This window comes from Octodon degus, unplaced genomic scaffold (assembly GCF_000260255.1).
Source record: "Octodon degus isolate 3935 unplaced genomic scaffold, OctDeg1.0 scaffold00013, whole genome shotgun sequence".
NCBI lineage: Eukaryota > Metazoa > Chordata > Mammalia > Rodentia > Octodontidae > Octodon > Octodon degus.
Genome location: NW_004524589.1, coordinates 25220473 through 25228489, shown reverse-complemented (window position 1 = coordinate 25228489; position 8017 = coordinate 25220473). Strand labels below are relative to the sequence as shown.

The following is an 8017-nucleotide window of genomic DNA, read 5'->3' as shown; positions in this document are numbered from 1 at the left end:
TTCAGAATACCACAATGACAGGCACTCCCAACATGAAACCACTATTACAAATTACCATCTGCAGTGCAGTAGCCCAGTTCACAGATATCAGCACATATAGTCAGTCAGGGTGAGACTCTTTCCAATTAACTCCTAGATTAAAGAATCTTCTGAATATTCTCCAGATCATTGCCTTGCTCATCTTTTACATATAACTGCATGGCTTAACATGTCCTAGTTTTTATGATTTTATATTCACTGTTATTTATTTTAAGATTTTCTCAATGTCTTAATATTTTATAGTTTAATTCTGATGTCTCAAGATATGGAATTTTCTTTTAAAATTTTTTTCTTTTATGTATTTGTTCTAGGGTCTCACTATGCAGTTCAGACTCACAGTGATCCTCCTGTTTCAGGTTCCCCAGTGCTGGGATTACAAGTGTGCACCACCACGCCCAGTCTTGGTGGCCAGCTCGGTGTGCCTGGGGTGGGGCTGGCGCAGCAGGTGGTACTGGTGATAGAACCCAAGTCCTTGAACTTGCCTAGGCAGGCGCTTAGACTGCTGAGCTATCTATCTACACAGCTAGATTTTTAAAATTATGCATGAAATGATGAATTTCTTATGTTTGGGTGTTTTATTAATTTTGCAAAATTTCAGCTACTATTTCTTTATTTTCTGATCCTCATTCCTATTAAATTATAAGTATATAAAGTTTTTTATTTTTAATTCTTTTACAGTATCAAGGATCAAACTCAGGACCTTGTGCTTGTCAGGCAGGTGCTTATACCACTGAGCTATCTTCTCACACTTATAAGTTTGCTTTTGTCCTCAGAATACCAAAATATTTTCTCTATTTTGTTTAAAAAGAAAAGGCTATTGTGTCATTTTATTTTATTTTATTATTTTTTATTTTTGGTGGAACTAGGGATTGAACTCAGGCCCTTGTGCTTGCCAGGCAAGCACTTATTCTACTGAGCTATCTCCCTGGCCCCTGTGTCATTTTATTATGATATGTATAGACATTTATTGATTTACTGTTACTTATTCATTTGTTAAACATTGTAATTAGCACTGGCTGAATATTAATATGCTAGACTCTTTACCAGGTGTGACCTACACTATTGAGTAACAAAAGAATTCCTATTCTCACAGATTTTAGCATCTATAATACTAGAAATGAAATAGCATTACAAAATTTAAAAAATCTATTGTCAGAAGTTTTCTGGCATGAGATAAACTTTATTTATATTTAATAGTGCCAGTCATGATGCCAAACACTCAAATATATTATTGTCTTATCTATCACTACATGGTAAAGTTTTAAATGTCTGACTTAGGCATGCAAACCTTTGGTATCCTAAATTCAGTCTTTTTTTAAAAAAATGTATTTAGTACAGGGTCTATAGAGTCTCACTATACTGATTGGACTTGTAGTGATCCTCCTGTTTTCAGCCTACCAAGCGCTGGGATTACAGGTACACACCACTATGCCCAGTCTCAATTGCGATCTCAGTATGCCCTGGGGATGGGGCCAGCATGGTATACCGGGGATCGAGCCCTATTCCCTGTGCCTGCCTAAGCAGGTGCTTTATTCTGATGAGCTATTTATGGGCTGGCCCATAAATTCAGTTTTCTTTCCCAAAGTAATTCTAACCCACATCAGCCTCCTTGAGTATTCAACTTTTCCAGAAACAGACACATCCTTCCATGATTCCATCTTCAATATCTTGGAAAATTCTACTGATTCATAAATGATCCAGTTTTACTTCATCTGCCAAGTATTATAAAATTTCCCAGGTTGTAAGTTTTTCCTTTCATTGTGACCCCATAAACGTTGATCCAAATCCATGTACAAGAAATCCTTTGTATTAGTGAGTTTTACATCTTGGGAGTTAACCAACTGTGGATCAAAAATATTCAGAAAAATATCGCATCTGTCCTGAATATGTACAGATATTTTTCTTGTTGTTCTTCTTTTCTTTTCTTTTCTTTTCTTTTCTTTTCTTTTCTTTTCTTTTCTTTTCTTTTCTTTCTTTTCTTTTCTTTTCTTTTCTTTTTTCTTTTCTTTCTTTTCTTTTTTTTTTTTGTGGAACCGGGATTGAACTCAGGCCCTTGCGCTTGCCAGGGAAGCACTTATTCCACTGAGCTATCTCCCCAGCTCCAAGGATTTTTTTTTTTTTTTGCTCCTAATGCCTTCAGGGCAGGTTTGGCTGGCTTGAGTTGGGGGATCAAACCACAGCAACCTGAGCTTGACTGCTTTGTGGAAGCAGCCACTTAAAGAACTGAGCTAAGGGGCAGGCCCCCTTGTTGTTATTTTCTAATCACTACAATAAAATAATTGTTTATATTGTAGTGTTTAATAAAATTTTGATTGTGTTTGGGAACTCTGCATCAGGTGATGGACCTGCTTTTCTGCATGAACATGAATGTGGCCATCTTTTGCAGAATCACAGAATGAATTAAGTTCAGGAATCAAAGCTTACTATATTAGATGTAAGTAAACTAGAGAAAAGTGCATGGGAGGGTGTGCATAGGTGGTATGCAGATGCCACACCATTTTATGTGAGAGACTTGAGTACCCATAGATGTTGGTGTTCCTTGGGAACAATTGCCATATACACTGAGAAGCTACTCGAATAGGAATTTCTACCTCTAGTCTGGATGACATAATACCTATCTAGATTTACTAATGCCATCCAGATCAGATCTGCTCCCTTTTATGACACAAGCACAGATGGAGAAAGTATATGAAATGTTAGGAAGGTGGAAACTGGGAAGCAAGGGACAATGATTTCTGAGATATATGAAGTGAATTTGCTAAGTTCTCTGATTGTCCCACTTTATTGCTTCGAATTATTTCCAGACTCTGGTACATAATAGAGTGAAGCCCCAGTCCAGGGGACCCCCTGAGGGCTCATGATTGAGAATCAGTGAAACCAATGTACAGAATGTTCTTAGGAGCAGAGACTAGGAAGCTGTTTAGAGAGAGAATTTGGGGAATCTTCAAAGGACTTCCTCAGTACTCCTTGAGTATCCTGCTGAGTACAGACCAAGAAAATGCTCCAGGGTGGGAAAAGATCGGATGAAAGTTTTAGACAGTGTCTGGTCCACTTTGCCTCATTCATGGAATGTGTGGGTCATTAGTAGTGTGGACTGAATGGAGTTGTACTGTTTAACTCTCAATAGTATAGGGCCTCCTAGCCATTCAAGGTCAGTGAGGACTCAGGACATAAGCGAACCTGTACTGTAACATCCTGTAACTCAGTGGTGTCCCAAATTTTCTGATCAAGGAGATTATGGGGCCACAGAAGAAAGTGATCGATGATATAAAGTATGCCTAAGGACAGTCACATGGAGGGAAGACATTCTCTCAGGGTTTCACAGAGACCAAATTGGTCAAGCAATGGCCGTGACTCATCCACATGACTGATACTGACAAAGGATCTACAAACTGCTTTACAGGGTTACAGGATAAATCCTGAGGGGACTTGACTGACCTTATCAGATACAAAAGATACATTTCTTTTTATATAGGTCTTGCTTTATCTTGGTCTTAACCATCCAGCAGAAAAGTATAAAAATGAAGTATAAAAAGTAAAGCCATAATAATATGCTGAGCTTAGAAGGCTCAAGTCAACAACTTCTGACATTGCCAGTCCTATGGATAATTCACTATTATTATGGACTACTGGACTAGATTAGGTTATTTTGCTGGATTCACATACCTACAATATTTAAACGACAATGGAATACCCATCTATGACAAAACTAAACAAAGAAAGGGGCTATAAATGAAGGACCATTTTGTATCTGTATATACAGAAGAGTTAGGATAGATATACAGCTACTTTCTCTTAATTCAATGAGAAGAAAGGTTTGTACTAATAATGTTTGGACAAGATATCATGTCTGTATCTTGTACTATGAATAACTACTAGGAGACAATAATATGCAATGTATTAATTATTGTAACTGTCCTATGAACCTGTTTTGAAACTGTTTCATTGATACTTGTTTCTCAATAAAATTAATTTAAAAAATAGTATTGGGCCTGGTAACACTATTGTTGTGTCTAGATGTCTGCCCTACACCTCATGTGGGACTTTTTCAGAGGTGGCTGGATCTAGGGTGTGTGACACTGGAATTGATTCACGGTATAATGTTAGGATCAAGAACACTAGGGTTAGTGGTTAAGAAGTAACCTGCATAAGACATAAGGGATGGAAAAGCAGTGGGCACCCTTAGTTGCTTCGCTGCCTTCTGCCTGCAGTGAACTATTTTTCCTCTGTTATGCCACTTATCTTGGAGCCAGTTAATTATAGACCCAAACCTCTACAAATTTTGAGCTAAATAAACTTCTTCTCCCTTAACTTTGGACTTGGGGTATTTTGTTTCAGCAATAAGAAAAGTAATTAAGACAATTACTTAGGTTTGGTCTGAGGCAGCACTGATGTATCTTTTAAAAACTGAGTGCCATACTGCAATCTCCAAACCACTTAATTATCACAAAAGTTTACAGCACTATAGTTGAACCTAATCTCATGGCTAGTAGTTTTGTAGAAGCATTGTGTATAGGGAAGATAAATGAGTAGCCAGGGCAAGTGTCTTTTCCAGTAAGAACAAAACATCAGCTCCTGTTGATATTTTAATTTAGAAAAAAAGCAACTCTACATTACTAGTTTTTGTCTTAAAAGAAAAACACAATAAAACCTTGACCTTAAGTTATCCACCACTACCCTAAGGAATCTCCTGTATCTCAGGCACACTCTTTTCTGCCTATGTTTCAGACGGTCTGGCTTTCCTTTGGTGGTTTGGATAAATTGCCCTATCCTCCACAATTACTATTTCTTGGCCTGTTGATTCAGTACTGTGCGTATCCTAAAGTGTCAGTCTTCTAGTTCAGTGTTGTTGTATGTCTTGGTGAAAACATTCTTCTGTTTGAATCAAGACTGGTAAGTAAGAAGGCATAGCATGAATATGTGAGACATTTTTGCTAGTGGATCATTAGCAGTGTCTAAGTCCATTTTCTAATGCCAAAATGAAATAGTAGAGATTGGAAAACTATAGAAGTTTATTTGAAATCATGTTCTGGAGCTTGGAAAATCTAAGACAATGATCACATAAGGGCCTTGTATTTCTTCAATTCATGACAGAAAATGGAAAGGTAAGTGGGAGACATACAGAAGGGACAAAACAGGTGGGGAAGGCTTGCCTGACAGCAACAGGGACTCATGATGACTCACTGAGGCCTATGACAAAGGCATTGATTCCTACTAGTGACTTAGTCATCTGTTAATGTCCCCACCTCCTCCTACCATCACAATAGCAATTAAATTTAAGAATGAGTTTTAGGACACACTATATCCAAGGGATGCTGTTCCATTTCCATCCTTTGGTTCCTGGATCTCTGAATTCTAGCTGGAAGAAACCATGGTGTATTATGACACTAATTCAGAAGATATACAGCCTTCTAGAAAACCTTTCCATGACACTGTGAAATATTTCTACCCAATTAGCTCTTTAATCATGCTATTAACAAAAGCCACTCTACCATTCTAAGAAGCCACCTACCTCAGGATTTTTGAAAACATGATTAATCTAGTGAATTCCATGAACATAGGACCACTGTCCTCCTTTGTTTTGGCTATGAAGTAAGTTTCTTAATCAGAATAGTGCTGGATGGAATATCATGAGTATGGACAAGGCATTCTCTAATTTCATGGCTGTTAGTTCTACAGAAGCATTGTGTATAGGGAAGATAAATGAGTAGCCAGGGCAAGTGTCTTTTCTAGTAAGAACAAAACTTTGCTCCTTCCAGGGTGAAAGAAATACAGTGTAGTTCATGTGCCCTGAAGTAGCCAGGGGAGCCAGGGTGAGTGGTGGTCCCTGTTGCTGAGGTCCATTTGTAACCTAACACTACACCATGTTTTATTGCAAACCCTTTGGGTGATATGATTATCTAAGGGCAAGAGGCTGACCACTACACACAGAACAAAACATCATATCCGCTTGATTAAACTCTTTCCCTGCTGATATCATCCTCTGGTAAGGACTCACATGGAACACATTCATGTTCACATTGCTTTGCCCATTCAGAGAGATGCATCACCACCCTCTTCCCTAAATCTCCTCATCATCAGTTTTCCAATCACATTCCTGCCCCATCCTTGACCATCCAGCCAACCTACTGGTCTCAGCCCATACATCGGCACAGAGCATACATAGGCCCATTAGTTCTTAAGCGAGCAGCCAAGCCCACTTCCTGAAGTTGCGACCCATGGGAAGATTTCACTTCATTTCTATTTTCCAAGGATGTCTGAGGAAGAGGCTGTCATATTGCAGCTGGCTGGTTCAGTGCAATGCTTGTGTATTGTGCATTAGCATCTGTGAACTAGACTTGGGTCTTTTTCCTTCTGACTGTGGGGAAGTCCCCATGAGGCCATAGGTGCAGTCTAGGTCAATAAAGTAGTATGGCTGGAGTGAGGACAGTGTGCACTTTGACTCTTCCTCATGTAACCTATTTGTGCCCCTAGGGCTGTCTCAGGCCTTACAGACCATCTTGAATGACAGAGGGAACACAGGTCTTTGTTCTGCTCCCCTCAAATCTCTTTTCAAATCACATCTTCAATCCCATGGGAAGAAAATCTGTAATACTTCCCTTCAAAAACCTTAATTTTTTCCTTTTTCCTTTGAGTTCTTCCAAACAAACCCAGTTTATAAAAAAAAAACTAAAAAGGCAAAATATAATTGTGACAGTCATTAAAAGTCTGTAACAAAAAACACACAAGAGCATCTTGCCAAATGTATAGAGGCATACACATGAAGCTCTGTAATTCTTGTGTTTTTCTTTTTTGTCATTTTGAAGAGGCAATTATAGTGGCATCACATTGTGATCCTTAAGCCAAGCTAGGCTTTGCCTTAGAGATGAAATATTTGTTCTGGGTAATCTTACCTAGCAGTGTTGAGATTTACATGTGTATTTACGTTTTATTAGGCATGTACTGATCTGACTTGAGTTTTGTTGGCACTTTTAACCATGAGAAATTCACTGATTCATGACAGCAGAATTTTAGATGATTCATTAGATTCATTAATCAAAATGATTAGTTCAGCAGTGATTTATATTGAAGAATTATAAATAACTGATCTTTTGTTTAAAGGTACCTAAATTGCTTAGTCTCAAGTCACTGAAATATTATGTTTATTGAAGTATAATTTCCATGAAATAGAGTGCACGTATCACATGTATGTCAGTGCTATGAGCTTTGACAATTGCACAAATCCATGTAACATTTACTCAAAACACTTTATTGCGCTGTGTAAAGCTACTTTAGTCCCCTTATAGACAACCTTATGAGGAGCCAGCAGAAGCTCTGGAATGACTGAAAATGATCAAGGAGGAAACTTACAAAAGTATCAGGTGCCTCTGGCCCTGTTAAGAGTTTTTAAATTATTCTAAAATCAAAGGACACTGCTAAGGGGTTTCATGCAGGCTATTACATGATCAAGCTTACAGGGAACTCTTCTGTCTTTGTCATAGACAGGAAACATCATAGATACAATTGCTTGGGCCAAGATGGTAGGGCTTCTGAGAAGCAAACTGAAGCATGAGATATTTCAGCACTGGTTGTGGTGATATACATCTGTAATCACAGCTATTCAGGAGGTTGAAGAGGGAGGATCACAAGTTCAAGGCCAAGGGCCACGGAGATAGCTCAGTAGAATAAGCGCTTGCCTGGCAAATGCAAGGGCCTGAGTTCAATCCCTGTTTCCGCCAATTAAAAAAAAAAAAAAAAGAATTCCTTAAAAGTTACAAGTTCAAGGCCAATGTGAGCAATTTAGCAAGACACTGTCTCAAAAGAATGCTAGTTTGCTTCATTAGTACAGCACTTGCTTAGCATGTGCAAGGATCTGGGTTCAACTGTTCAGTAAATAAACAAGCCAAACCAAACACACACACACACACACACACACACACACCCCACACTCCTACACACACACACACACACACACAGAAAGGGGGGGAGAGAGAGAGAG

At 38.5% G+C, this 8017-nt stretch overlaps 1 long non-coding RNA gene across 1 annotated transcript in view; it reads right to left on the bottom strand.

Moving 5' to 3' along the window:
• Positions 1 to 8017, bottom strand: part of LOC111815224 — a 19927-nt gene that overhangs the window by 3458 nt on the left and 8452 nt on the right. Inside the window, exon 2 of the long non-coding RNA XR_002819963.1 lies at positions 6090 to 6093. This is a non-coding gene — a long non-coding RNA (uncharacterized LOC111815224). The remainder of the gene's footprint in view (positions 1 to 6089; positions 6094 to 8017) is intronic.